Source organism: Triticum urartu, chromosome 2 (genome assembly GCF_003073215.2).
Source record: "Triticum urartu cultivar G1812 chromosome 2, Tu2.1, whole genome shotgun sequence".
NCBI classification, from domain to species: domain Eukaryota; kingdom Viridiplantae; phylum Streptophyta; class Magnoliopsida; order Poales; family Poaceae; genus Triticum; species Triticum urartu.
Window position 1 is genome coordinate 277,837,106 of NC_053023.1, and position 27,967 is coordinate 277,865,072.

Here is a 27,967-nt window from a genome sequence, read left to right on the forward strand (position 1 = left end):
AACATACAATCATACCATAGGCTAGCTTCTAGGGTTTAGCCTCTACGATCTCGTGGTAGATCAACTCTTGTAATACTCATATCATCAAGAACAATCAAGCAGGACGTAGGGTATTACCTTCATCAAGAGGGCCCGAACCTAGGTAAACATCATGTCCCCTGCTTCCTGTTACCATCCGCCTTACGCGCAGTTCGGGACCCCCTACCCGAGATCCGCCGGTTTTGACACCGACATTGGTGCTTTCATTGAGAGTTCCACTGTGTCGTCATCGTAAAGGGGGATGTCTCGTCTCGTTGTCAAAAACAACATCACTTCTGGGGGAGCCCTGGTTGTAGGCCAAACTCTCTGACTAGGCGGCTTCGTCATGGCCGCCAGCTCGGCCGCTGCGCCAACGATGACTTCTCGGGTCATCGAAAACAGCCTCCACATCGGCTCAAAATTCACCGACCAGATGGATCCAATGGAGCTCTCCTCTTTGAATGAGCTCTTGGATCGCATCGCCGCTCTGGGAGTCACTACGGACTACGATCGGATCGGGCTTAAACCCGACCAAAGAGAGATTAACTCTCCGCCGGTCACCCATCAAATAGCGGTGGTGGAGGAATAATGCGGCATTTGTCCCTCTATCCTGAGGACGAACTATGTCTGGATTCCCGAGCTCTCCGAGCCGGATACTCGCTCACGGGTGGACATCTCCCTAACCTTGAACCTGGAATCAGATCGCATACCGAACCCGCGGAGCAACATCCCGGAGTCCGAACTTCCAACATCGGAAACTCCCCTGCCCCAGGATCTCAGATTGGGTCAAGGTCTGGACTTCAATCCACCCACCCACCCAGATACAAACAATCTTTCCCACATTAGGCAAGCGCCCCAAGAAACAGTACATCACTATTGGGCAAGATTCCTCCTTGTAATGAACAAGGTCAAGTCGTGAGGAAGACGCAATTTCATTATTTTGTAACAATTGCACGGACAAGGGGATCCTCAACGCCATAAGTCGTCGCGACATTACACACTTCGCCGACTTGGCGGCCATAGTACGGAAATACTATGCAATGGAAAGCGCCTGGAAAACCCAAACACAATTCTGGGATAATCCAGCCCTGTCAAAACCCCCAGTCCGAACTAAAAGGGTGCACTTTCATAAGTCACCCGACTCAATTATAAAGAAACAAAAGCCCACTACAGGGCGTGGAACCGTATTGGAGGGATGGCTTAACGGGCCCTGCAAAATTCATAGTATAGCGGATGCCATACCAACACATAGCCTTAGAGCATGTTGGGTACTCCGGCAGGTGGCCAAAAGCGGTGAGGATCTCCTCATCCAAAACACCCCAGAACACCTCCCCGGGGATCACAATACAGTACTGACAGTCTTCGAGACCTTCGCCTCAAACAATAGGCGTAAGTGAGTACTCCGCAGCCTTGCTGAAGTCTACCACATAGCAGCAACAAATCCATGGAGCGACACGACTATAGCCTTCAATGCCAGTGACGAACCTCAATTCCGAACAACCCGAGCACCAGCTGCTTTGGTCCTCATTCCAATTGTGGACGGCTTTCGGCTCACTAAATGCTCATGGACGGCGGCAGCGAATTAAACCTCATTTACGAGGAGACCCTTCAAAAAATGGGAATAGACAGCAATCGTATAGAGCAAAGCAGCACGACCTTTCGAGGAATTATCCCTAGTCGGGAGGCACGTTGCGCTCGGAAAATCACACTAGATGTGGTATTCGGCACTCCGGAGAATTACAGGTCCGAAGAAATCACATTCCAAGTGGCCTCGTTCAGTAGCGGATACCACGCCCTTCTAGGGTGGGAGGCATTCATGATTTTCCGAGCCATACCCCATTACGGGTACATGAAGCTCAAAATGCCCGGACCCAATGGAATCATCACTCTAGCTAGTGATCCGGACATAGCACTCCGCGCCGAGAACAAAACAGCGGCACTGGCCCTCGAGGCATTATCCGAAGCCCTTGTGGCGGAGGAGTTGACCGCGCTGCGCTCCACAATGGACAGGGACGACTTGATACTAGACAAAAGATCCAAGTTCACCTCCTTTAAACCAGCAGACGGAATAGTCAAATTCCAAGTCCATCCAACCGATCACACAAAAACAACATCCATCGGGGCACAGTTAAACCCCGCTGTAGACGCCGCACTACGAGAGTTTCTGTGCGAGAATTGGGACATATTCGCCTGGCATCCTTCAGACATGCCAGGAATCCCACGCAGATTGGTCGAGCATAGCCTTAATGTTCTAAAAGGATTCAAGCCGGTCAAGCAGACTCTTCGGCGTTTCTCTGAACCTAAGCGACAATCCATGGGAGAGGAGCTAGCCAAGCTACTGGAGGCCGGATTCATTAGAGAAATAAAACATCCGGACTGGCTAGCAAACCTGGTGATGGTACCAAAGAAGGACAAATCCTGGCGCCTATGCGTCGACTTCAAAGACCTTAATAAGGCTTGCCCAAAGGATCCCTTCCCCCTCCCTCGCATCGATCAAATCATCGACACTACTGCAGGACACGAATCAATGTGCTTCCTAGACGCATACTCCGGTTACCACCAGATTAAGATGGCAGAATCCGATCAAGCCGCAACGGCATTTATCACTCCATACGGCCCCTTCTGTTTTAACACAATGCCCTTCGGGCTCAAAAACGTCGGCGCAACATATCAGCGCATGATTCAAACATGTCTAGAAAAGCAGATCGGCAAGACAGTGGAGGCATACGTAGACGATGTGGTCATTAAAACCAGACACGTCGACTCCTTAATAGACGACTAGAGGCTCACGTTCGCCAATCTCCGAACATATGACATTAAGCTCAATCCGGAAAAATGCGTTTTCGGCGTACCCGCCGGAAAGCTCCCGGGTTTCATCGTCTCCAGTAGAGGAATTGAAGCAAATCCGGCTAAAATCTGAGCCCTGTCGCAGTTGGCTATCCCAACCGACCTCAAGCAAATAAAGAAGTTAACTGGATGTGTGGCAGCCTTAAGCCGCTTTATCTCCCGATTAGGAGAAAAGGCACTCCCCCTTTATCACCTTCTTCGGCGCACCGAACACTTCGAGTGGACGGACGCAGCCACGGCCGGATTGGAAGACATAAAAGCCATCCTGGCCACCAACCCAATCTTGGCCGCGCCAAATGTCGGCGAACCAATGCTATTATATATAGCGGCAACGCACCAAGTTGTAAGTGCAGTGCTCGTCATCGAACGAGAGACAGATGGACATAAATTCCCGCTTCAAAAGCCGGTATACTATGTATCTACCGTCCTCACTCCATGCAAATCACGGTACCCACATTACCAAAAGATAGCATACGCGGTATTCATGGCATCCCGGAAATTACGACACTACTTTCAAGAGTGGTCAATCACGGTGGCCTTTGAAGTACCACTCAACGACATAATAAACAACCGCGATGCCACAGGCCGGATTGCTAAATGGGCCATCGAGCTCCTCCCGTTCGACATAAGATACAAACCACGGCGAGCCATCAAGTCGCAAGTGCTGGCTGATTTCATCGCCAAATGGACAGAAGCCGAACTCCCTAAAGAGTACGACGCGTACTCCAATTGGATCATGCACTTCGACGGCTCTAAAATGTTGGCTGGTCTGGGGGCTGGCGTCGTCCTGACGTCCCCCACCAGAGATACAATTCAATACGTACTCCAAATACTATACATAGACTCCAATAACGCAGCCGAATATGAGGCCCTATTGCACAGTCTCCGGATGGCAGTTTCCATGGGCATTCAACGCCTGGAGGTGTGTGGGGATTCAAACCTCGCAATATCCCAAATAAATGGAGACTTCGATGCCAAGGATCTGAAAATGGCGGCATATCGGAACGCCGTTCTCAAAATATCAGCTCGGTTCGAGGGGCTTGAATTCCACCGTGGGGCCCGGGAAAATAATCAGGCGACGGATATCCTCGTCCGTCTCGGCGTTAAGCGCGACCCTATCCCACCTAACATCTTCCTGGAAAAACTGTTTAAGCCACCCGTGGTATGGGAAGGGGACACCGGCAATAAGAGCCCGGACCCGGTCACAACACCGGATACCGAACACTCTAACACAATCGGAGGCTCTGCCATTGAAATAACACCGTCAGCCCATGTAATAATGGCCGTCATCGCCCCCTGGACAGAGCCATTTCCTGGCCTACCTAACCAGGCAAGAACTACCCGAAGACCAAAATGAGGCATGCTGCATAGTGCGGCGATCTAAATCCTACAAGGTCCATGAGGGAGAGCTTTATAAGAAAAGCACTACCGGAGTCCTTCAAAGGTGCATCTCCGAAGAGGAAGGGCGGAAGCTTTTGGCAGAAATCCATGCCAGACTCCACGGCCACCACGCCGCAGCCCGGGCCCTTGTAAGCAAGGCCTTCCGTACAGGTTTTTATTGGCCGACGGCCCGGGCAGATGCGCAACATCTGGTCCAACATTGCGTCGGTTGCCAGCTCTTTACAAACCAAAGCCATATGCCGCCCACCGCCCTCCAAACAATCCCCATCACTTGGCCCTTCGCGGTCTGGGGGCTTGACATGGTCGGACCCCTTAAAGGGGGAACCCATAAGAAAAAATACTTACTGGTCATGGTGGATAAATTAACCAAATGGATAGAAGCCAAACCTGTCAAAACGGCTGAATCCGGACTGGTGATAGACTTCATATCTGGGGTTGTACACCGTTATGGCATCCCCCACAGTATCATCACTGACAACGGCACGAATTTTACAGCCGACGAGGTGAAACTCTGGTGCAGCAATATGGGCATCAAGCTCGACTATGCTTCTGTCTATCACCCGCAAACTAACAGTCAAGTTGAGCGAGCAAATGGTCTTATCATGAGCGGCATTAAACCCAGACTAGTGCCGTCCTTAACGGAATCAAACATGCACTGGGTAGAGGAGCTCGACTTTGTACTATGGGGGCTGCAGACCACGCCGAATCGCACTACCGGATACACACCGTTCTTTATGGTGTACGGCGCAGAGGCGGTTCTGCCTTGCGACATAATTCATGACTCACCTCGAGTGCGCATGTACGAAGAAAAACAGGCCGAGCTCGATCGGCAGGATAGTTTGGATGCCCTGGAGGAGGAGCGCAACGTGGCAAAGGCCCGTTCCGCATTTTATCAGCAACAGGCTCGAAGGTATCACAGCAGAGAAGTACGAGCCAAAACCTACAATGTTGGCGAACTAGTTCTACGCCTGCCGGAGAAGAAAAAGAACAAGCTCAAGCCCAAATGGGAAGGTCCCTTCATTATTGACCAGGTTCTGACCGGTGGAGCGTACCATCTGCAGGATGCATCGGATAATCGAATCGAGCCAAACCCATGGAACGCAGCCAGACTCCGAAGATTCTACACCTAGAGCCAGACTATATGTTCGTCTCCTCACCTCCATCAATTTTTTTGCATATCTGTCTTTTTCTCTCTTCCTCTCTTTTTTTCTCGTCCCGGCCCTAAAAGGCTAAACTTGTGTCTTGATTGCACAATCGCGCCAAGCTTGCCGCGCTCATTATACCTAGGGGCTTCTTACACAGAAGCTTAATACAATTATTTTTCTAGGCTTTATGTCCCGCACATGTGTCATTCTTCCGCATGTACCTTTTTCGCCATTATATGCATCGATATGACTTAAGTTTTGGCCAAGCTGGGTTGCCTGGCTCTTGTATTTATGCCCTACGTTCCCGATAATTCGGCTAGGGCATAAGGGGATCACCTCTGCGATTGTTACTGCCGGGTCAGCCGGATGTGTACCTCAGACTGGGTGAAGCCAAAAGCTAGCGTTCTTAAGGGAATATTCGGTCAGCGAACAAAAGATGACTTTTATTTAATTTGAAAATATGCCCCAGATGTTTACAGCCTGGATTCCTTTTCGCAGTTCAGACATGCACATTAGGGCATGCGTACCCATGGAAAGGAACCCTTAACGGAACTATTCTCCCTGGAAGATGTTTCTTACTACCCATGTAATATAACATAGCTAGTTGGGTACTTGTCTTTTCAAGCACTTATGACCCCTACGCCTGGTTTCCATGCATACCCCGATTTTTATATAATCGAGTAGGTATTCGGATACACTCCGGACTATCGGGTCCAGAGGTCGAAGCAAAAAGTTCCGCCATGACAAATGATTTACAATCCGGCTAGGGACATTACATATGTCACTTGCAGTACACAGTCACTAAGACTGATTCAATTCTTCTTCTATACCATCCAACAGGTTGTCTAGCCTACAATCATGTTGTGAATACTTAGCGTCTAATTCTACTTGATCATACACTAAACTGACGGGGATCTCCTTCCCATCAGGCCCCACAGGTCCGACCTCGGCCATGTGGTTTGGGTCCACTTTGGTGTATCGCGTCTTCACCATAGCCCAGGCTTCCCTCGCACCTTGTCGGCAAGCTGATATCTTCCATAATAGGAAGCGCCGCCGTGCTCCCTTGAGCTTCTCTACAAGCTCTCCCGTGCCTCCTGGTAGGGATGCGGACGGCCACAAGGCTTGGGCAATACCCTACATCACCTGCCGAATTTGCTCGTGCAGTTGTGAGAGTTCTGGTAGAAGATCACCCGAAGACCCGGGCATCTCTTCTGCGGGACGACCCGTCAGCATACCTGCAGACACAACTCTGTTAGTCGGCTTCGTCGCCGAACTCCTTTAAAAGTTCATACAAGCACTTACTAAAAATGTCGTGCCGAAGCCGCTTATTCTGCTTTACGGAGTCTGCCAGCTGGGCCCGGACATCTTTCAGTTCCTCGCCCAGCCGGGTATTGGCGTCTTGAAGATTGTTTTTCTCCTGCCTGACTCGCGTAAGCACGCGCTCACCAGCATTTAGCTGCCGATCAGCACGTGCCGCATTCACCACTACGGCCTCCGGACTCACTCCGGGGTCACCTGCAACATCTATTGTTAGATTTGCATACATGCCGCATACTACCTGGTACCTGTCTTCTTTGCAAGGGAAATAGGTGTTACCAGAGGGACCCTTCTCGGACTCCCTCAACGCGGCAACAGCGGCCCCTAGCTGGGCCTTGCACTCTTCCAGCTCTTGAGACAATTGGGAATTCTTCTCCGTAAGAACCTACTCAAATAAATGATCCTTAAATCAGTTGTGTCAACTGTTTCAAGTCTCAGGGGCTACTAATTAATCGTCAGATTTACTTACCCGTATATCCCTTACATACTGATCCGTGGCTCTGGCTAGACCATTTTAAGCAACACGGATGTATGCGTCTCTGGAATTGAAGGCATCAAATGCCTCTGGTGAGAAACAAGCGCCGCGAAGTACAGCCCGCCGACGCCTGTGATTCATGGCACTCTCCACTTCGGAATTCACAGCGGATAGTCTGTCCGCATCCTCTGTAGGAGGAACATCCGGCGTCTACCTCGCGTTAGCTTCCACCTCTATGTCTGGCCCTGGAGCCCGACTGGTCGAGGCGTGATCGGCAGCCTCTCCGGATATAGTCCGGCGGGCGTTTTTTCCAGGAAACACGAATGTCGTTATATTTTAAGCAAGATGACAACCATGGAATGAGATTTCGTGTTATACCTCAGTGTTGGTGTCTCTGTCCTAACTGCCTTCCTTTTTTGCCTACCCGGCTTCGGTGCCTCTTGTTGGCGAGTTGCGACAGGTTCGGCACGACGTCCCGAAGGTCTTCCCTGTAAGACACCATACGTGTACGGTAGGTGAAGTGCATAAAAGGGGATCCTTTTTTGGGAGTTGGGACTCTGGTTTTTCTTACGTGCGATGCAGGGAGTAGTCCCGAATAGTTGGCCGTTATGGCCACCATGGCATCATCGCAGCTCAATTGATAGAATTTCCTGTCTATCAGCTCCACGAATATGTCCGGATCCTCTTCAAGTCCGGGATCGAGGGCCCGGCCAGGGTCCTCAGGTCGTGGAGCTGGGTTGTTGACCTCCTTTATCGCTTTTCGCAGTTCCTGCCGTGAAATGGCAAGGTGAGTACCTACGATGAAGAATGTGTGAAGGTTGAGAATGAAAAGGGTACAACTCACCCAGCCTGGAGGGTTTTACATGGAGAATCTATCCCATGGTTTAATGTGGATAAACTCCTCTTCCTCTCCCTTGAACAACTCGGACAGAACTTTTGCTAAAGCAGCAGGTGAGTCCGGTCCCTTGCGCCCGCAATGGGTTGCATCATCTTCCTCGTTAAAACACCATAGGGGGTGCCCTCGATATTGAAGTGGTTGCACCCCCCGCATTATGCATATTGACATAACCTCGTTTATTGTCAACCCTGATTGAGCCAGTGCTTTTATCCGGTTCATCAAATAAAGGACTTCTCTGTTATCTTCCTCCTGGGGGCTCCGTGGGCGCTAACTTTGACGTTTCTTTAGAGGAGCATTGTCGAACTCAGGAAGACCCCGCCGAACAGGGTCTGGAAGAGCGACGTCCTCCATGTGAAACCACTCCGAGGGCCAGTCTTCAGACGTCTTCTTTGGAGTACCGGACGGGTATCCGGTCTCCGCGATGCGCCATATTTTGGCTCCGCCCACTTGATAAAGTGACCCCTTCTGTGTGCGGGGCACAAGGCAGAATAGCCTTTTCCACAGCTCGAAATGAGCCTCGCAGCCCAAAACAACTCACAAATGGCAACATAGCAGGCAATGTGTAATATGGAAGCAGGGGTGAAATTATGCAACTGGAGGCCGTAAAACTCCAGGAGTCCGCGGATGAACGGATGAATTGGAAATCCGTGTCCCCTTAGTAAGTAAGGGACAAGGCATACCCGCTCCCCCTTGGAGGGATTGGGGAAGCTCTCTGCTTGCTCCCCGCCATTATAAGTAGCGAGCCCAGCTCGGACGGGGACCATATACGCCGGAGGGAGAAATCCCTGGGTCTGCAACTCTACTAATCGGCCATGCAAGAAGGAACACTTCTCCCAATCTTCGGGCTTCGGGCTACGGGAGCGAGAGGAGGAGCTGCGGTGGCTGGCCATGATGGAATTGATTTTTTCGAGCGCGCTCCATTGGATTCTCGCTATGGGAAGATGGTGTGGATTGGATCTAAGAATCCCCATCCCTTTAATAGACGATTTATTTACTTGGCTAGGGGGCGAATGTAAAAATGCCCTGGCTCCTCGCATTCGCTCGACACGTGGAAGATAGCCCTTATTGGGCGCAGAAGCCAAGAAGTCCAACCTTTATGGGAGCCGGACACTACTTAACAGATATTCATGATTTGGAGAAGAACCCACCTTGCAATGCCGAAGACAATACAACACGCTGGACTCATCGTCATTGAAGCCTGGTTCAGGGGTTACTGAGGGAGTCCTGGATTAGGGGGTCTCCGGACAGCCGGACTATATCCTTTGGCCGGACTGTTGGACTATGAAGATACAAGATTGAAGACTTCGACCCGTGTACGGATGGGACTCTCCTTGGCGTGGAAGGCAAGCTAGGCAATACGGATGTGTATATCTCCTCCCTTGTAACCGACCTTGTGTAACCCTAGCCCCCTCCGGTGTCTATATAAACCGGAGGGTTTAGTCCGTAGGACAACATACAATCATACCATAGGCTAGCTTCTAGGGTTTAGCCTCTATGATCTCATGGTAGATCAACTCTTGTAATACTCATATCATCAAGAACAATCATGCAGGACGTAGGGTATTACCTCCCTCAAGAGGGCCCGAACCTAGGTAAACATCGTGTCCCCTGATTCCTGTGACCATCCGCCTTAGACGCACAGTTCGGGACCCCCTACCCGAGATCCACCGGTTTTGACACCGACAGTGGCCGTTGGATGTCTTTGGTGGACATCGGGGCCACCCATGACTTAGCCCAAGAGGGGAGTTGGTCGGAGTGGCCGGGGGAGTGTCATGGCAATAGATCAGTTTTGTCGGAACGCCGTTGGTCCACACATATGGGAGTGCGAGGCAATGGGTTCCGTGGTGTGGGTATAGTGTGCTAACCTCTACATAGTGTGTTTTAATCTATCGATAGCCGTGCCTACGGATATGGTCCCAATTTGTAGTCGGTCACACTATGAGCCAACACTAATAATAACTTGATTAATAACAACCCCGGTTCGATGATGAGAAAGAGATTGGTTGTGATCGATAGAGGATCACTAAGGTATCATGGATACCGAAGTTGGTTGATCTTTATGTGATTGCGAGATGATCATGATGGTATCGTGAATACTGAGGTTGGTAAGTTGAAGCATGAGATGTTTACGAGGTAACCGCCAAATAAGAGTAAGTTGGTGCATGATATGTTAACCTGTTGCATGTAGTATCATTATGTTCATACGGCCATGCCATGCTAAAGTTCTATCATTCTAAGTTGTGCATGCCATGTTGTTTTGTTAGTATCATGTTCATGATTGCTTTTAACCTGTTAATGCCATGCTGTTGTTTGCCTAGACCGCTTTTGGTTATTGTGAGCTTGCAAGTACATTTAATGTACTGACATGGCGTGTCATACCAGTTTGCATGTCGCGCCTGGTTTGCTTGCTTGCTTGGTGTGGTTCCTGTGTTTGCGAGCTAGGATAAACGTTCCAGCTAGAGTCCCTGTGGATTGGAGTCCATCATCGTCGTTTGTTGTTTCGCTGCCAGTAGAGGTTCCACTGCCCCGAGTTGTTATGCTACTTGCATAGAGCAACTGTGGTTGGCATAGTGTCGTCGTGCCGGTGTTATTCATTGTAATTTCGGAGACCTTGTATTCGTATTCGTGTTGTAATAGAGAGCTAGTTTGTTCTATGCTAAGCAGTGCCGTATTCCATAAGACCTCACCTTGATCTCTGTGCTGGAATATGGGGTGTTCCGGTTTCTCTGAGATGGGGTGCCACACAACTCAATTATCACATCTATGATGAAGACTTATATGCCTTAGTGCGAGTATTATGTGAGTGGGAACACTATCTTCGCCATCATCACTTTGTCATCCATACGGATCAAGAAATGCTTAAATACCTTAAGGGTCAAACTAAATTGAATAAGCAACATGCCAAGTGGAGTGAGTTCATAGAGTCATTTCCTTATGTCATCAAGTACATCAAAGTTAAGGAAAATGTTGTGGCGGATGCTCTTTCCTTCAAATGCATGCTTGTCACCAAACTTGAATTGAATGCCAATGGCTTTGAGCACATAAAAGACTTGTATGCGCATGAACCTACTTTTGCTATCCCTTATGCCAAATGTTTAACATATATGTCTTGGGAACGCTATTACATCAAAGATGATTATCTTATGAGAGCTAACAAACTATGTATCCCCGAGTCTTCTCTTCATTTGTTACTTTTGCAAGAATCTCATGGACGAGGACTTATACGACAGTTTGTACATGACAAGACATTTGCTATGCTCTCCAAGAACTACTTTTGGCACAAGATGTTCCGCGACATCTCACGCTTTACCAACCGATGCTCGACATGTCGCAAAGCTAAGTCTAACGCTCAATCCCATGGTATATATATGCCACTTCCTATTCTGTATCACCCATGGGAAGTTATTAGTATGGACTTTGTGCTTGGTTTGCCTAGAACTCAAAATGGCAAAGATTTCCTGTTTGTTGTTGTGGACCGATTCTCTAAGATGGCCCATTTCATCCCATGATAGAGGCGAGGGTCTCGATCTTTCGATGAGATGATAACTATCGATTTGGTGGAGACGACTTTGACGATCCGACTACAAACGTGCACGACGTTGCGCCTTAGCAATCGCTAAACCAACTCCAAAAGGTTATTGACCACGCCGGAGCACGATCAACCTGACCACGAAGATCGATTCCTGCAAGCAATCGAAGAACAAGCAAGAATATGATTAAGCAATCTGAATATTGCGAATATGGATGAAGTATTGATGAAAGAGGGGTTTCATAAGCGGTCTTGGTCTGGTCATTGGACACGAACGAAGTACACGAAGTTGCAGCGATGGCTAACTTTTAACTAAGTAAAACCCGAGTCTAAACGATGCCTTAAGGGCTATATTTATAGGGAAAAGAGAAGGGATTTTGTCCACCCTTGGCAAGGTGGGACTAAAACACCTCCTAAGTCGTTTCCCCTACAATATGGACTCTAAAAATAGATTACATGGGCCTGGCCCAAAATAAGGTGGCGCAACACCAATAGTAAGCTATGGACGAAATTTATGAAAGGCCATCTTGTATTGTTCGTCCATCTTCTTGTATGTCATCATGGTGGCTTCAAAGTCCGGAAACCTCCACTTGAACCTCCGTTCTTGTTCTCTTTGCACGCACCTTCATCTCCGTGCTTGACCATGCTCCAATGCTCAACCTTCTTATCCGTGCTAAGCCCTTCAATTGCAAGCAACACAAATGTATCTAAGTTAGGCAGCATCATATTCTCATGAACACTAGAAACATTACCAATAAATGGAAGTACCTGATAATCTAATTGGCGTATCTGAGCTCTAGCAGCTATTCCAAGAGGTAAAACAACAGGGATATGGGTGTAACTTTGGTAGCCATGTCCTCATCATTCGCCCCTTCTTGAAAACAAAGCCGTCCTCGGTGTTGCTTAATCTGAAATTTGGCTGACAAAAGAGACAAGGTGTACACGTTGTATATGTATATGTCATCCATTTTTACTGATCTCAGTTGGGGCACAGGTGACACAGTTATACAAGAGCACCCTTCAAAAGTCGTGAAATATAAATCCAATATATAATCACAAGAAGTCAAAGGCATGAAAATATTGCAACTTAGTTTGCACATATAAGTGAAGCTCTTATTCATATCAAAAGATTGACAATGCTTATCATTAAACCATCCCAACATTGATGAACCGTCACCAAGATTAGAGGTCATATCAAAATGATTAAACATTGGCACAATTATTTTCAAACGTATTTGATCCAAATCTGATTTATTCCATGATTCATTTGATTATTTTGCATCGATAGTTAATTCAATGGGTTCACTCAAAATTGTTTGATCACATGGCAAAGTCAAATCATCAACATAGTCCTCTAAAATAGCTAGTGTGATCAAAGTAGTGGGTACCTCACCGCATGGTGCATTTAAATTGACAAGACATTCATCATACTCATGTGGAGGTGGAAGATTAGTACCTTTGTCATTACCTCTTATGATCAACTCAGATGATGTAGGCACTCTCGATGATGATGTGTCACATGGTGGAGGTGATGTAGTCCTCACAACAACTGATGTGGTTGTCATAGTATGCCTAGTAGTTGAAGGGACAACCGTATCAACTCTTGGAATGTGCATCTCGCGCTTGTTCTCCTTGTGGGCAACACGTCATTTTATTTCCTGTTCAGCTTTGCAAGCAAGATGAAACAAATTGATAGAGGCAAAGGTGTCCCGATGTTTCGATGAGATGGTGGCTATCGTTTTCTGTGGGAGTCGACCTTGACGATCCGACTACGATCGTGCGAGACGTCGCGCCTTAGCAATCGCTAAACCAACTTCCGAGGGGTTATTGACCACGCCGGAGCACGATCAACCTGACCACGAGGGCCTGTTTCCTGCGAGCAAACGAAGAACAAGCAAGAAACTGAGATTGCAATCTGGATATTGCGAATATAAGATGAAAGCTTTATTGATCAAGGTGGGGTTCTGTGACGTCTTGGTCTGGTCGTTGGACACAAACGAAGTACGTGAAGTTGCAGCTATGGCGAACTTTTAATCTAAACAAAACCCAAAGTCTAAACGACGCCCTAAGGGCTGTATATATGGAGGAAGAGAGGGGAATTTCGTGGCCCTTGAGGGTGGGGTCCGAAACCAACCCTAACTCTTGTTTCCCCACACATACGGACTCTAAAAATAGCCTATACTTAAGTATTTCGAAATTACATGGGCCTGGCCCATTAATAAGGTGACGCAGCACCTAGAATAGCCTATGGACGAATATTATGAAGTGGCATCTTGTATATTTCGTCCATGGCTTCATGCACTCCTTATGGCGGCTTCAAAGTCCTGAAATCATCACTTGTAACTCCGTTCTTGATCCCCTTGCGCATGCCATCAACTTCATGCGTGTTCTTGCTCCAATGTTCATCCTTCTCCAAGCTAGGCCCTTCATTTGAAAGCAAAACAAATGTATCCAATTTAGGCAGCATCATAATCTCATGAACATTAGAATCATTACCAAGAAACGAAAGTACCTGGTAATTTAATTGGCGTGCGCGAGCTCTAGTAATTGGTCCAGTATATGTAACAGTAGGGGCTGTGGGTGTAACAATGGTATTGATGTCCTCATCACAAATGGTCCATAGGATAACACTCTTCATGAATTAGTATCTCCTGAATGTCACGATTTAATCCTCCCCAAAATCTATCCATAAAATCTTCTTCACTTTCTACTAAAGAGGAATGCAGCAAGGTAGTTTGTAAAGTATCATAATATGTCGTTACGGTGTCACTACCTGATAGAGGCAAAGGTGTCCCGATGTTTCGATGAGATGGTGGCTATCGTTTTCTGTGGGAGTCGACCTTGACGATCCGACTACGAACGTGCGAGACGTCGCGCCTTAGCAATCGCTAAACCAACTTCCGAGGGGTTATTGACCACGCCGGAGCACGATCAACCTGACCACGAGGGCCTGTTTCCTGCGAGCAAACGAAGAACAAGCAAGAAGCTGAGATTGCAATCTGGATATTGCGAATATAAGATGAAAGCTTTATTGATCAAGGTGGGGTTCTGTGACGTCTTGGTCTGGTCGTTGGACACAAACGAAGTACGCGAAGTTGCAGCTATGGCGAACTTTTAATCTAAACAAAACCCAAGGAAAAAGCTACTAGATGGATCTACTTATATTGGAGCAAGGGGTGGCGGCCAAGGAGGTGGGAGGACGTCCCAAGGCAGCCTAAAACTAACCCTAGGTCGTACAAGGCTCATGGGCCCAAGTGGAGGTGATGCAACACCTTTGGGCTTGTAGTTTGACTCGGATTCTGCTGCAACGTCAGATTGTTTCGTCTGTAACTCAACGCTCCGGACGAATTTGAAGGTGAATCCAATTGGGTTGGAAAGAGCACGAAATCTAGTTTCCAACAAAAAAGAATCACCCAATTCGGAGTCCGTATGAAAAAGTTGTTGGCGTTTTGAGTCAGGTATGTCTGTGCAGTCCGAATCTGAATCCAGAACGTGAAAGACTTGGACTCTATCTTCTCTTGGCCCAAAAGTGACGTGAGAGGACTTTTTGAACACAACATAAACTTCTCCTTTTCCCTTATCTTCATATGTGGATTGTACAAATGTCCCATACACCTGCAATTAGACAAAACACAAAAGTGTGTGAAGTATTTTTGTTCTGGATAACATAAATAGATTATTGAATAGTTTGCATTAGAAATCACCTGACAAATATGCATGTATGCAATATTTTTGGTCGTATCCAAGGTAGTCATGTTCTCATCACTACCTTGTTTTAAATGTTGCAACTTTTCAATCATGTCACGAGTATAATAAGCAGGAACGAATGTATGCCGCATGACAAGTTTCAAATCATCCCAAGTAGTAGGTATATCATTAGGGTGTAACCGACAATATTCACTCCACCAAATTATAGCATAACCAGTGAAAGAACCAACCAGAACCTTAACTTTTTTACGTTCATCAAAATTATTGGAAGCAAATATATTATTTATGTCAAACTCCCATTCAATATATAAAGCAGGTCTAAAACGGCCATTAAATGGTGGTATAGAAACAGTAACCCGATCATGTGCATTTGGATGTTTGTGCACCTCTTGTGACGGTTGTGGTATTTGCATAGGTGATGGCACGTCTCCCACGATCGACAAACCCCATGAATTGACTCTATATCCTGTCATGATTAGTAGAAACAAGAAACAAAATCCAAAAATAATGTTCCTATGAACTACTGGGAAATGATGGTAAAACGCTCACAGTATAGCAAATCAAAGTCTTACAAGTTCTTATCATGCAGCAGGTGGTGACCGGCAACCAGCGGTGTCAAATAACTTCAAGAGTTGGGTAAAGCGATTGTCAGGTGAACGTATGTATGCACGATGTAGAAATATATGGAGCTGGGTTGGCTTTATATATGTGGAAACAAATGCTACAACCACGTTAATGAATGCAAGCTGAAAATTTGTTCAAAGTGGTCGAGTGTTGGTCCTAGGCTAGACTGTATCAGAGACGCGAGCCTATGGCACAAATGAATTCACGATGCCCCGTTGACAAAAATAATAATTTAAATGTGTTTGCACTGGCAGACGCAACGATGGATGCGGCTGATAAAAGAATACCCTCGACAATAGAGCAATCAAAAACCTGTGTGACACGGAAAACAAATGGGGCAGCAGAGAAATCTTGTGGCCCTCTCCCTAACCAAGTCAACTTTTTTTCTTTAGGCACAAGGAGTCACGTACCAGCCTCCTTCAATTAGCTATTCCTGCTATCTTCGTTTTTTACAACCTCCAAGTGATCAGTGCTCCTTCCAAATAAACCAGTATCACATATTACAGATTTTATGGAAGCCAAAATAGTGTCGTTCCAACTTTCCAAAAGAAACAATCCACCAAAAGGCAGGAATCAGTGAGTTATTTGAGAGCCGAACCAAACCTCCTTTTTTTTTTCTCCAAAGACACGTCCAGACTTGGAAACCTCCCACCGGTTTTTTGTGTGTGTATAGATCAACCGAATCTGGACTTGCTCTCTGCAAACAACGATGCTTTTTTTTCAAGCGGTGGAACAAACTTTCCTATTCTCTTTCAAGTTTCCTTCTCTTACCATGTATGCACCCAGCAATTTTTTTCTCTCAAACGAACAAGGAAAATCTAATTGTCCTTTACCTCCTTTCTTTCCAAGTCAAACGTCACATGGAAACAATCAACCCTCTTGCCAAACATGGAAACAACGACCTCTCCGTGATTTGCGTGCAAACTTTCCTTGAAATATTTATCTGCTTCCAAAACACTCACGTGGGAATACCTCCAAATGCCATGCGGTCTGTTTTTTTCCTTTTCTTTTTGCTGATCCGAAGTTACCAAACCAGGAGCACACCACGTCCCCCTTTTCTCTTTATTTTTTTCCTCTCTCCCTTATTCTGACATGGAGTACTACTCTCAAACTCTCATGTTTTTGTTTTTGGAATCCCAACCGAATCAGCCAACTTGTACTTTCCTTTTTGATCTCCAACGTGAGGAGGAACTTCTTAATCACAAACCGACATGCACTTCCTTGCCTTATTTTAACTTTTGTCTTCCTTTTGTGCTGCGATCTCCAATACTCCCGTAAGGAAACTCCTCCTTAAAAAAAGCAAACGTGCTACACTAGGACACCCATATCCAACACATGCCAAATTTGTTTCTTTTTTTATTACTTTCCAATTAGTAGCACACAATCCACACGTCCTTCCTTTTATCTCAAAGGAAACAGCCCATCAGAATCGCCACCAACCAAACCGATTGGCAGTTGCCCTTTTTTCCTTCCTAAAGCAAAGAAGCAACGTGGGAGGGAATCACGTCCCAAATCCCAAATGATCTGCCCCTTTTCTGGCCGGCTCAATATATTTCCTTTAAAAAAACGTCCAGCAATATCTCCTTATTAAATTGCTTCTTGGCCGAAAAATCTGTTTTTGCGGTCTCCTTGTTTTTTTTTTGCTTCAGTCTCCACTTCTTGCAAAACGAATCTGATCTGCCTTTTTTCTTAGTTCCTTTTTTCTCACATGATGAATCAAGCTCCCAGATGAATAAGGTGATGATGCTGGCAACGGCGGTAATGAAAGTAAATGGCAACGGACGATGAAACAAAGTGGATGATAGTCTATACGGATGTAGCATGAACGAAACGTGACTAGAACTCGAAACTCTGAAAGTTTAGACACTAAAACCCAGCAACTCGACACATGATGCAACCGAGAATTCAACAATGCAAAAACTAAGTGATAATAGCGAAAGGCTTAGACTGTCTGGGATATGATGAACTAATCTAACTTTTTTTGTGGCTTTTTTTGTGGACTATAGGTATGAAGAACAGACTCGATCTAAACTATGAAAAACTGTAAAATCTCACCGAGCAACCTGAAAAGTGATACCACTTGATAGAGGCGAGGGTCCCGATCTTTCGATGAGATGATAACTATCGATTTGGTGGAGACGACTTTGACGATCCGACTAAAAACGTGCACGACGTTGCGCCTTAGCAATCGCTAAACCAACTCCGAAAGGTTATTGACCACGCCGGAGCACGATCAACCTGACCACGAAGGTCGATTCCTGCAAGCAATCGAAGAACAAGCAAGAATATGACTAAGCAATCTGAATATGGATGAAGTATTGATGAAAGTGGGGTTTCATAAGCAGTCTTGGTCTGGTCGTTGGACACAAACGAAGTACACGAAGTTGCAGCGATGGCTAACTTTTAACTAAATAAAACCCGAGTCTAAACGATGCCTTAAGGGCTATATTTATAGGGAAAAGAGAGGGGATTTTGTCCACCCTTGGAAAGGTGGACTAAAACACCTCCTAAGTCGTTTCCCCTACAATGTGGACTCTAAAAATAGATTACATGGGCCTGGCCCAAAATAAGGTGGCGCAACACCAATAGTAAGCTATGGACGAAATTTATGAAAGGCCATCTTGTATATTTCGTCCATCTTCTTGTATGTCATCATGGTGGCTTCAAAGTCCGGAAATCTCCACTTGAACCTCCGTTCTTGTTCTCTTTGCACGCACCTTCATCTCCGTGCTTGACCATGCTCCAATGCTCAACCTTCTTATCCGTGCTAAGCCCTTCAATTGCAAGCAACACAAATGTATTTAAGTTAGGCAGTATCATATTCTCATGAACACTAGAAACATTACCAAGAAACGAAAGTACCTGATAATCTAATTGGCGTATCTGAGATCTAGCAACTGTTCCAAGAGGTAAAACAACAGGGGATATGGGTGTAACTGTGGTAGCCATGTCCTCATCATGCCATGCAACAAGATAGACGATGCTTCAGATGTTGCAAATCTTCTTTGTAGGGAAATCTTGCGTCTAGATGGAGTGCCCAAGACAATCGTCTCAGACCTCAACGTCAAGTTTCTTAGCTACTTTTGGAAGATGCTATGCGCCAAGCGCAGAATCAAGATTTTGTTCTCTTTGGCATACCATCCTCAGACCGACGGCCAAACGGAGGCCACGAACCGAAAGCTATCTACTCTCATACGCATGATGATCAAGAAGAACATCAAGGAGTGGGAAGAGTGTTTGTCCATCGCTGATGTCGGATTTCGGGCTCCGCAGACCCTTGATAGATTCAAACTCTGGGGTGCGTGCGAAGAACTCAACCTCCCCAGTCTGCCTACTCGTCAATCTCACGGCCTAGCTGAATGAACAGGAAGGAAATGGGACACAACAGTTTACCCAGGTTCGAGCCACCTTGCGGTGTAAAACCCTACTTTTGCTTTATGGTGGATTGGCCTCGAGGTGGGCTGATGATGAACTATTATAGTGGAGGAACATGCTCAGGAGGTGTGTTCTTGAGCTGATGGGGGGGAGGATGATCTGAATGATCCGCCCCCCTCTATGGTGGTGGCTAGGTCCTTTTTAAAGTGGCTTTGGTCCTCTTCCCTCAAAGTGGAGGCGGGAAGGGATCCCACAACGGCAAAATTCGAAGGGAGACAACTAGTACATCTCATCCTGACAAAAGTAGTCTTCACATGCAAAGCCTCTGGTCGTGACGCTGTGGTAGGCTTGGCGATGACCTTTGTCCTGCCGTCCTGGCGGTCTTGGTCTTGTTGCATGGGAATGGAAATCTTTGGTTGATTCCTCAGGAGCCAGCCAGAGGAGGTCGCTCCTTTTGGAGTTCTTGGTGTTGTCCGCCTCGCGAGGCTTGGCACCTCGCAAGGGTCTTGAGTTGTTGATGCTGAAGGTGGGTTGTACCAGGCCGTTGATGGAGCCACACCGTGGGCCGCAGTCAGGCAAGTCTGGGTACCCTGGGTCCCAGAACGCCGACAGCCGAGTACGCCTACAATCAAGCAGGACACTCTAATACTGGCAAGTCCCCCTTCGAGGTCGTCTACGGCTTCAACCCGTTGTCTCCCTTGGACATTCTACCTCTACCACTACAAGACCGCATCAACATGGACGCAAGTGCATAAGTGAGTTACCTCAAGAAGATGCATGAAGATACAAGGCAGACCATCGAGCGCCAAATACAACGACTCGCGACCAAGCTCCACATAAACAAGCAACCCATGATATTCCACATTGGAGATCTTGTATGGCTACACCTTCGCAAGGAATGCTTCCCCAACGAACGCAAATCCAAGATATGACCTTGAGCCAACGGACCCTTCATGGTGCTCGAATGCTACAACAACAACGCCTACTAGATTGACATCCCACGCGACAAGTACTCCGTGAGTGACATATTCAACATCAATGATCTCTCTCCCTACCATGGTGAGGAGGCTTCGATCCGAGATCGGATCTTTCCCAAGGGGGAGATGATGCAGAGCATCCTATGGTCATCCCCATGGACCTACCATCGTCTCACCGAGTGCCAAAAGGACCGATGACACGAGCACGAGCTAGAGCTCTTGAGACCGAGGTGTCATCTCTCCTTAGTGATATTACATATGACCCACTCGAGACATGGCTACTACCTAGGTCTAGAATGTTGTGCATGATTAGGTACCAAGAAGGCCCCCTCGAGGATGCACGTGAAGACGGACAAGTCCCGAAGTACAAGGATGAAGAGGAACGATGCAAGGAACCAAGAGCAGCTCCTTGGGCCTGGACATCCGGCCCCTGAAGATGCCCACATAGCAACATCCCAGCAGCCGCAACGCTATAGGGCCCGGACATCCGGCCCGACGACCTCATACATCTGGCGCCTTGCCCGGAAATCCGGCCCTCCTTCACTGAACTGCACCAAAACGGCCTCGCCAGCCCGGACATCCGGCATGATGCCCGGACGTTTGGCTCCTCCTTTCTGCGCGTAGTGAAAGGGCCGAGGTCATGCACCCCTTCGCCCCCTAGAGTATTTATACTCCTTCTCCTCCCTCTTTCTAGGGTTAGCAAAGGATTAGCTCATTTTAGAGATAGAGCTTTGCTCATCCATTCAGTTCTACTCCATGGAGAGACTAAGGCCTCCACTGAGAAGATCCATCAATTGGATTCAAGACCCTCACAGGAAGACCCCCAAGACCTCCTCACGGAGAAGAACTACCATCCCTTGTATCGTCCTTTGTTGCTTTTGGATCTTGTATCACTCTTTATGTTCACGGATCTAGCACATGTGTGTTTGTTCTCGTTGATTTGAGTGTCTTTCTATCATGTTCTCCCCTCGTGTTTCTTCATGTTCTTCGTAGGATCTTGTCCATTTCATGAAAGATCGACCCTAGGGTTTCCACCCTACATCACTTTGTACCTTGCTTGAGGAGTTGCAATTTCTTGAAGAGGTCACGGCTATAGTACGTGGGTACAAAGCGCGCTCGCATGACATCCTTCATTTGGTTCCATGTTGTGAAGGGGGCTCACCTCTTGCTTCTCGCCTCGCAATGACTTGCTCCCACCAAAAAGGACATAGTCTTGGAACTCAAGGGATTCCATGGCGATCTTCTTTTCTTCTTCATTGTTGTGCAAGCGAAAGATATTGTCAACCTTCAATGCCCATGAGAGGTAGTCTTCGAGGTTGGTGCCACCAGAAAACTTTGGCATGTTGAACTTGAGCTTGCTGTAGCATTGCTCGTCATTGTGGTTGGGACGATTGTGATTGTGATGATGCTCTTGACGTGGAGGGGGGTCTTGAGCCGCTTTCTCCTCATGCTCTTCTTGATTAGATTGTCATTGAGGTTGTGGAATTCTTGCATGGTTCCTCATCTCGTGGCGCTCCTCGTGAGGCTTCTTCTTATCGCTCGCGGGGGAGGGCCTCTTCTTGTAGATGTACTTGGCAGTTGCGCTCATTGATGGATTTAGTTGATTCATGTAGAGCACATTGGGCTTCAAGGGCTTGTTCCTCATGGCGTTGTGTCACTTGTCGAAGGGCATCACCATCTTGTTGTTCTTATTGATCTTGACGTATTGGAGCTTGCTCTTGGACTGGAGGATCATTAGCTTGTCGACATGGTCGTTCACGTTCATGGAGGTGGGCTGGTAAACCATTGCCATGGAATGGGTTTTGTGGATCTTGATGATCTTCATGGTCTTGGCGACAATGCGAACAAGCTCGTGGAGGAGTTGCATCCAAAGGAGATTGCGAAGAATGTTGACTTGGGTGGCTCCATCTTGAATAGGACAAAGTGGTAGAAGAGCGGTTGACCATCATGGCTCATATGTATTCCTTGAGAGTTGCCATCGATGTGTCGAAGTAGTCTAACAAGGAAATAGCACAATTGGTACCGGTTCTTGTTGATTCTCACACCTACACAAGTAAGGCTTTTGGGTAGCTTGGTTAGAATGGTGCCACAAAATGTTGTGCAATTGTTAGAGAGATTCAAATAATGTTGAAAAAGATTCACAAATTTGCAAATGCAACAAGTAGACCAATATCATAGAATGGTAAAAGAAACGCACAGATAGATAGATAAATGGGGTCGAGCAACTAAGGAACGACCTCAATACCTGGAATCCATGGAAAATGCTCTTGTTGCACAACTCTAGAGAGATGCTAGCATGATTGCACAATAGGCGGATATGATACTTGTGTAGAACCTATAGGGCAAAAATGCAATGACTTCCTATCCCAAGTATGGTATTATGTATGGAGTTCCGGTGTTATGATCCAAGATGATTAAGTATGACAATCTTAAGTGCAATGTTGTATGATGCTACGGTTCTTGCTTAAAAGCTCTTTGCTTATCTTTCCCTTTTGCTTAAAAGCTTTTTGGCTCTTTATCTTTTGATCTCTTTCGTTGGCCACTTATGCAAAACTTCACGAACCAACATAGCAATTGTGTATGAGGGAATTTTTTTTGCACTAGTGATGACAACATCATACCACGATACGAATACCAAGATGATATGGAAGTTTTGGTGGAAACCCGGTCAAAATTGATGAAAATTAGGCGGGAAAGAAAGTGGTGGATGAAGTGGTGTTGCGGGAGGCTAGATGTCGGGGGGGGAGGAGGGGCGGATATCTAGGGTCCACGGGCCAGATGTCCGGGGCGCCAAATCCATGATGAACTCGGTGGATCTCATGGGAAAGAAAAATTTCAGGGCAAAATTAGGGGGATTTCATGGATGGAATTGGGGGAAATGTTAGAGGAAGCTAGATCTATCTGCAACACATCAAATCCCTAGATCAAAATCAAAATAACATCATCACACCAATAAATCACAAAAAAATTGGGGGAGGGCTATTTTTGTGGGGATTTTCAAAATTGGAACAAAATACAACAAAATTAGGCTAGAAAACGAAGCAGTAGGCTCCAAAATCATGATCAACCTTGGCTCATGATACCAATATGATGTAGGGTGGAACCCTAGGGGCCGATCTTTCATGTTTTGAGCAGATCCCGCGATGAACACGAAGAACACATGAGGGAAAATGGAGGAAAACACTCAAATCAACGAGATTCGGTTACACATGTGCTAGATCCGAGTACACAACAAGACACACGATCCAAACACAACACGGGACGGTACAAATGGTCGGTAGTTCTTCCCAATCTGTGAGGATATGAGGGCTTGAATCCACGAGGGGGTGTTCCCATGATGGGGTCTTGAGTCCACTTGGGATCTTCCCCGCGGAGGCCTCGGTCTCCAATGGAGTATGTATCAAGTGAATGAGCAAAGCACTATCTCTTAAACGAGCTAGAACCAATCCTAACCCTAACAAGAGGAGGGAGTGGTCCATTTATAATCTAGGATGAAGTTTGGGAGAGATGGAGGGATCCAAGGGCCGGAGGCCTGTTACACTATGCACAGATAGGGGCAGGATGTTTGGGCCTTCAGGTTGGGCCAGATGTCTGGGCTGGGGGCGGATGTCCGGGGCACGCGTCGGGCCGGATGTCTGTGGCCTGGGCCGGATGCCCGGGCTGTGTACCTTGTCAGCTTGGCGGCTGCTGTGGGCACTTTCAGGGGCGGGATGTGCGGGGTCCGGGCCCGAATGTCCGGGCCCTGTACCTTGTGGTTGTTGGCCTTTGCGTGGGCTACACTTTCCAAGGGACGGATGTCCGGGGTCCTAGGCCACATGTCCGGGCCCTGTAGATTGTGTCTGGTGTCCTTTGGCTGGGCTGCATGTTCCAGGGGACGGATGTCCAGGGCGAGGGCCAGATGTCCGGGTCCTGGGAGCTGTCTTTGGTCCTTTCCCACATTCCTCTTCGTCCTTGTACTTGGGGACTTGTCCGTCTTCATATGCATCTCCATGAGGGTCCTCTTGATACCTGATCATGCACAACATTCCTAACATAGGTAGTAGCCATGTCTCAAGTGGGTTATATGGAATATCACTATGGAGAGATGTCACCTCGGTCTCGAGAGCTCTAGCTTGTGCTCATGTCATCGGTCCTCTTGGAACTTGGTGCGACGATGGTAGGTCCAGGGGGTTGACCATGGGATGCTCCACATCACTCATGATACCAAGATGATGCAGGGTGGAACCCTAGAGGCTGATATTTCAGCAACAACATAGGGCTATGGCTCTCCTTTCCCCTTCTTCACCTCCCTCTCTCACCCCTCCCCTCCCCCCTTCTTGTCCCTCCGCCTCTGATCCGTGCTCCCCCGTTGTCGCCCTGGTCTCTGGTCAGCTCCTCCCTCTAGCGTCTGGTTCCTCCCCCACCCTCTCGCTCGTCGGTGGTTTGTTCTTTGGCTCCCTTCACACTGTCACTTGGCTCCCGCTTTTGGGCTCTCACTTCGGATGAGGACTATTCATCGGACGAGGAGCCTTCCTGCTTGTCCTCACCGGCTCGCCCTATGCAGGCCCCTTCCCCCTCCGGCACGCCGCACCCCTGCAAAGTTTGCCCCTGGGGGTCGGGGTCGGTCGGTGTCGTTGCCGCCTTCTGTTGCTGGCTGGGTCCGAATCTCTCGTCGTCTGCGCAAATCTGGTAAGTTCGCCCACCTATCGCCCAGATCTGGGATCCTGGGGACCGCTCCTGGTGTGGTTTGTCCTCCCTCCCCGCCCTCCCCCTCTGGTTCAGCCACCTCGTCGCCGGCGGCTTCGTCGCCGGGGCTACGGATGGCAATTTTACCTATGGACATGGATATCCGACCCGAATGGATGGGGTTTGGATATGCTTTTGTGCCCAAGGGCAGCGCCCAAACCCGACCGGATTGCTTGTGGTTAGGGCATGGATCTAATGTTCTGCCCATGGGTATACCCAAACCCGACCCGATAGTATGATTTAATGGGTCAAAATCTGTTATCCCTACCCCACAGTCAAATGTCCCACTGGAATTTTCCACTTTGTTATCTAAAACATGCAAAAGAAATTGCATAATCTTCGTCGTAACTTCTTTTAGATGACATTCAATCCCCGTCGTAACATACTACAGTGCACCTTCCCTTATTTTTATCTCCTCGTTAAATGACTCATCATTCTCATGTTTTAGAAAAAAACTAAATTATATTAGGTTGTTAGTGGACGTTGATTTGCCATAAGTTGATGTTTACCATAAGTGAAACCTAGCCTACCATGAGGTGAAGAACAGAGAAGCTTATGTTAACATTGTGCTATGTCTTATTTATATGTCTTGAGAGGACCCAATGGATATCCAGTGGGTATGGATATCCATCGGGTTTGGACATGGACACAAATTTTCACCCGTTGATTTTTTCATGGGTGGGCAAATACTGCCTTCATGGATATGGATATGGATTTTATATTGCTCAACCCGATCCAAACCCGACCCATTGCCATCCTTAGCCGGGGCTCGTCACGCCGCAGGCACCGCTTGCCCTAGATCTGGTCTCCTCCCCATTGACCAGTGGGCTGCGGGCTGGGCCGTCGGTTGGGCCTCCTGTTCCCCCTCTTTATCGTCAGTTGACGATTTCCCCCCTCTCTTGTCTGTGGGCTCGGTGCGGCTCTCCCATGCTTCTGGGCTACCCCCTCCTCCCCCGGACCACGTGGCCTATCTGGCCCAGGTGGGCACGGCTCGGTCTGGGTATTTATGGATCCCCCGCGGCTCCGCCCCCCTGCTAGGGTTTTTGGCTTCCACCGCGGATTTGCGTCGTTATCGCCTTCCCATTCGCCGTCTGGTCAGATCCACTCCTCCCACTCCCCCTCTCCTCTCCTTTGTCGTGGTGCTCTCCATGGATAAGTCGCGGGTCTCGTCTTGCGATGCGGTCTCCGGTAGCATGCGTCGGCGGGAGGACTTGCCGGGCTCGGGCATGGATCTGGATCTCGAGGCTTCTCTTCGTTCCAAGCTGGAGGCGGAGCAGGTGGCTCGTGATCGTGCTGCGTGGGTCACTGGTCCGGAGTGGCTCCAGCGCTCGGTGAGCGCTCCTGGATCTGGTCTGCAAGGATATGGATCTAGGGCTTCTCTGTCTCCGGCGTTCGACCCTTGGGTAGCGGCGGCGGCAGGTGGTGGTGGGGTCTCCTCCTTGTCGGGCTTCATCCTTGGCGCGGGGCATGGCGCTCCTGCCCCGGCGCGGAACCCCCCCCCCCCCCCCCCCCCCCCCCCCGCCCGCCTGGTGGGGGCTGGCGCTAGTTCTCGCCCTCTACCGCGTTCATTTGTTGGTCCGGTCCGGCGGGCTACCGGCCCTCCCCCTGGCGCTTCCTCGTCGGGGATGGGGGCGGGATCCTGCCTCCCCCTCCTCCTCCCCCTCTCTCCCGCTGCATTGCCCCAACTCCTCCGCTCCAAGTAACCCTTCTGCGCTCACCTGCTTCACCTGTCATAGGCCTGGGCATTTCCAATCTAGATGCACCAACCCCCCGTTCTGCCTGATTTGTCGCTCCGACGGGCACCTCACAGTCAACTGTATGAATCGCCAGAAGCCTCCTTCCTTCCTCCAGCTCGGTCTGGGTCTTCCTGGATGCGCCTTCTTTGCTATGGATAGTGATCTGCCTATCTTGGAGGCGGCCCCTTCCCTCTCAAATGCTGCCATAGTCTCGGTCAAAGACCAAAAGATATCGTCCCAAACTCTGCTTGAAGGGCTTTGGATCTGGGATGTTGAGGGTTGGGATTGGCAGGTCAATCAGCTGTCTGACTATGAATTCTCTATTTTGTTCCCTTCCAAGGACTGCCTCCATATGATTGCCTCTTGCACTAGCTTCACCCTCCCTCTCAATCAACTGGTGGTTTCTGTGAAGCCTGCTACTTGCAATGGAAAAGTTGTTGGTCCTCTCTCTCAGGTCTGGGTGCTGGTGGATGATGTGCCAGCAGGGCTTCATTCTTCTTCCTTCCTAATGGTGTTTGGCTTCTTGATTGGGAAGCCTGTGGAGGTGGATTCAGAGTCACTGGAAAGGGTTGGCCGAGCTCGTATCAAGATATGGTGTGTTGACACGTTATGTGTTCATGGATCTATTGACGTTTTTCCTCCGCCCAACGGTGTCAGGCTTCGTGTGCGGGTCAAAGGGGCGGATGCCTTCCACCCTCCACCTCCTCCTCCACCCCCATCCAACCCATCGGACAAGCATGATAAGGAGGGGGACGGCTCCTTGGGTGGTCAAAACCCAAGTGATGGTTCTAACTTGCGGTTCACTTAATCCGAATGGGATGGGTTGGCTGATTCGAAGCGGGAGTTGTTCCAATCACAGGCTCCTCTTGACTTGGCCCCACGCGAGTCGGTGGCGGTCCCTCCTACTGATCCTCTGAAGCCAGCTGCAGATGATGTGTTGCTTGAGAAACAGCCTATTTCGGCCACCCCATCTCTGGGGCCTACTCCAACCTTCCAGGCCGTCCTATCTCCCCTACCCATTCCGGAATTGAGGATCTGCCCATCTCCCCTGCCCGAGATGAGTGGGGTCGCAGTCTAAGAGGAAGAAGAAATCGTCAGTCCACAAGTTCTCGGCGAAGAGCAGGGCCTCCTCGGGCTCTAAGCAATCGATGACTGGTGTCTGCCCCCGCCTTGACAAGGACCTGGGATCGAT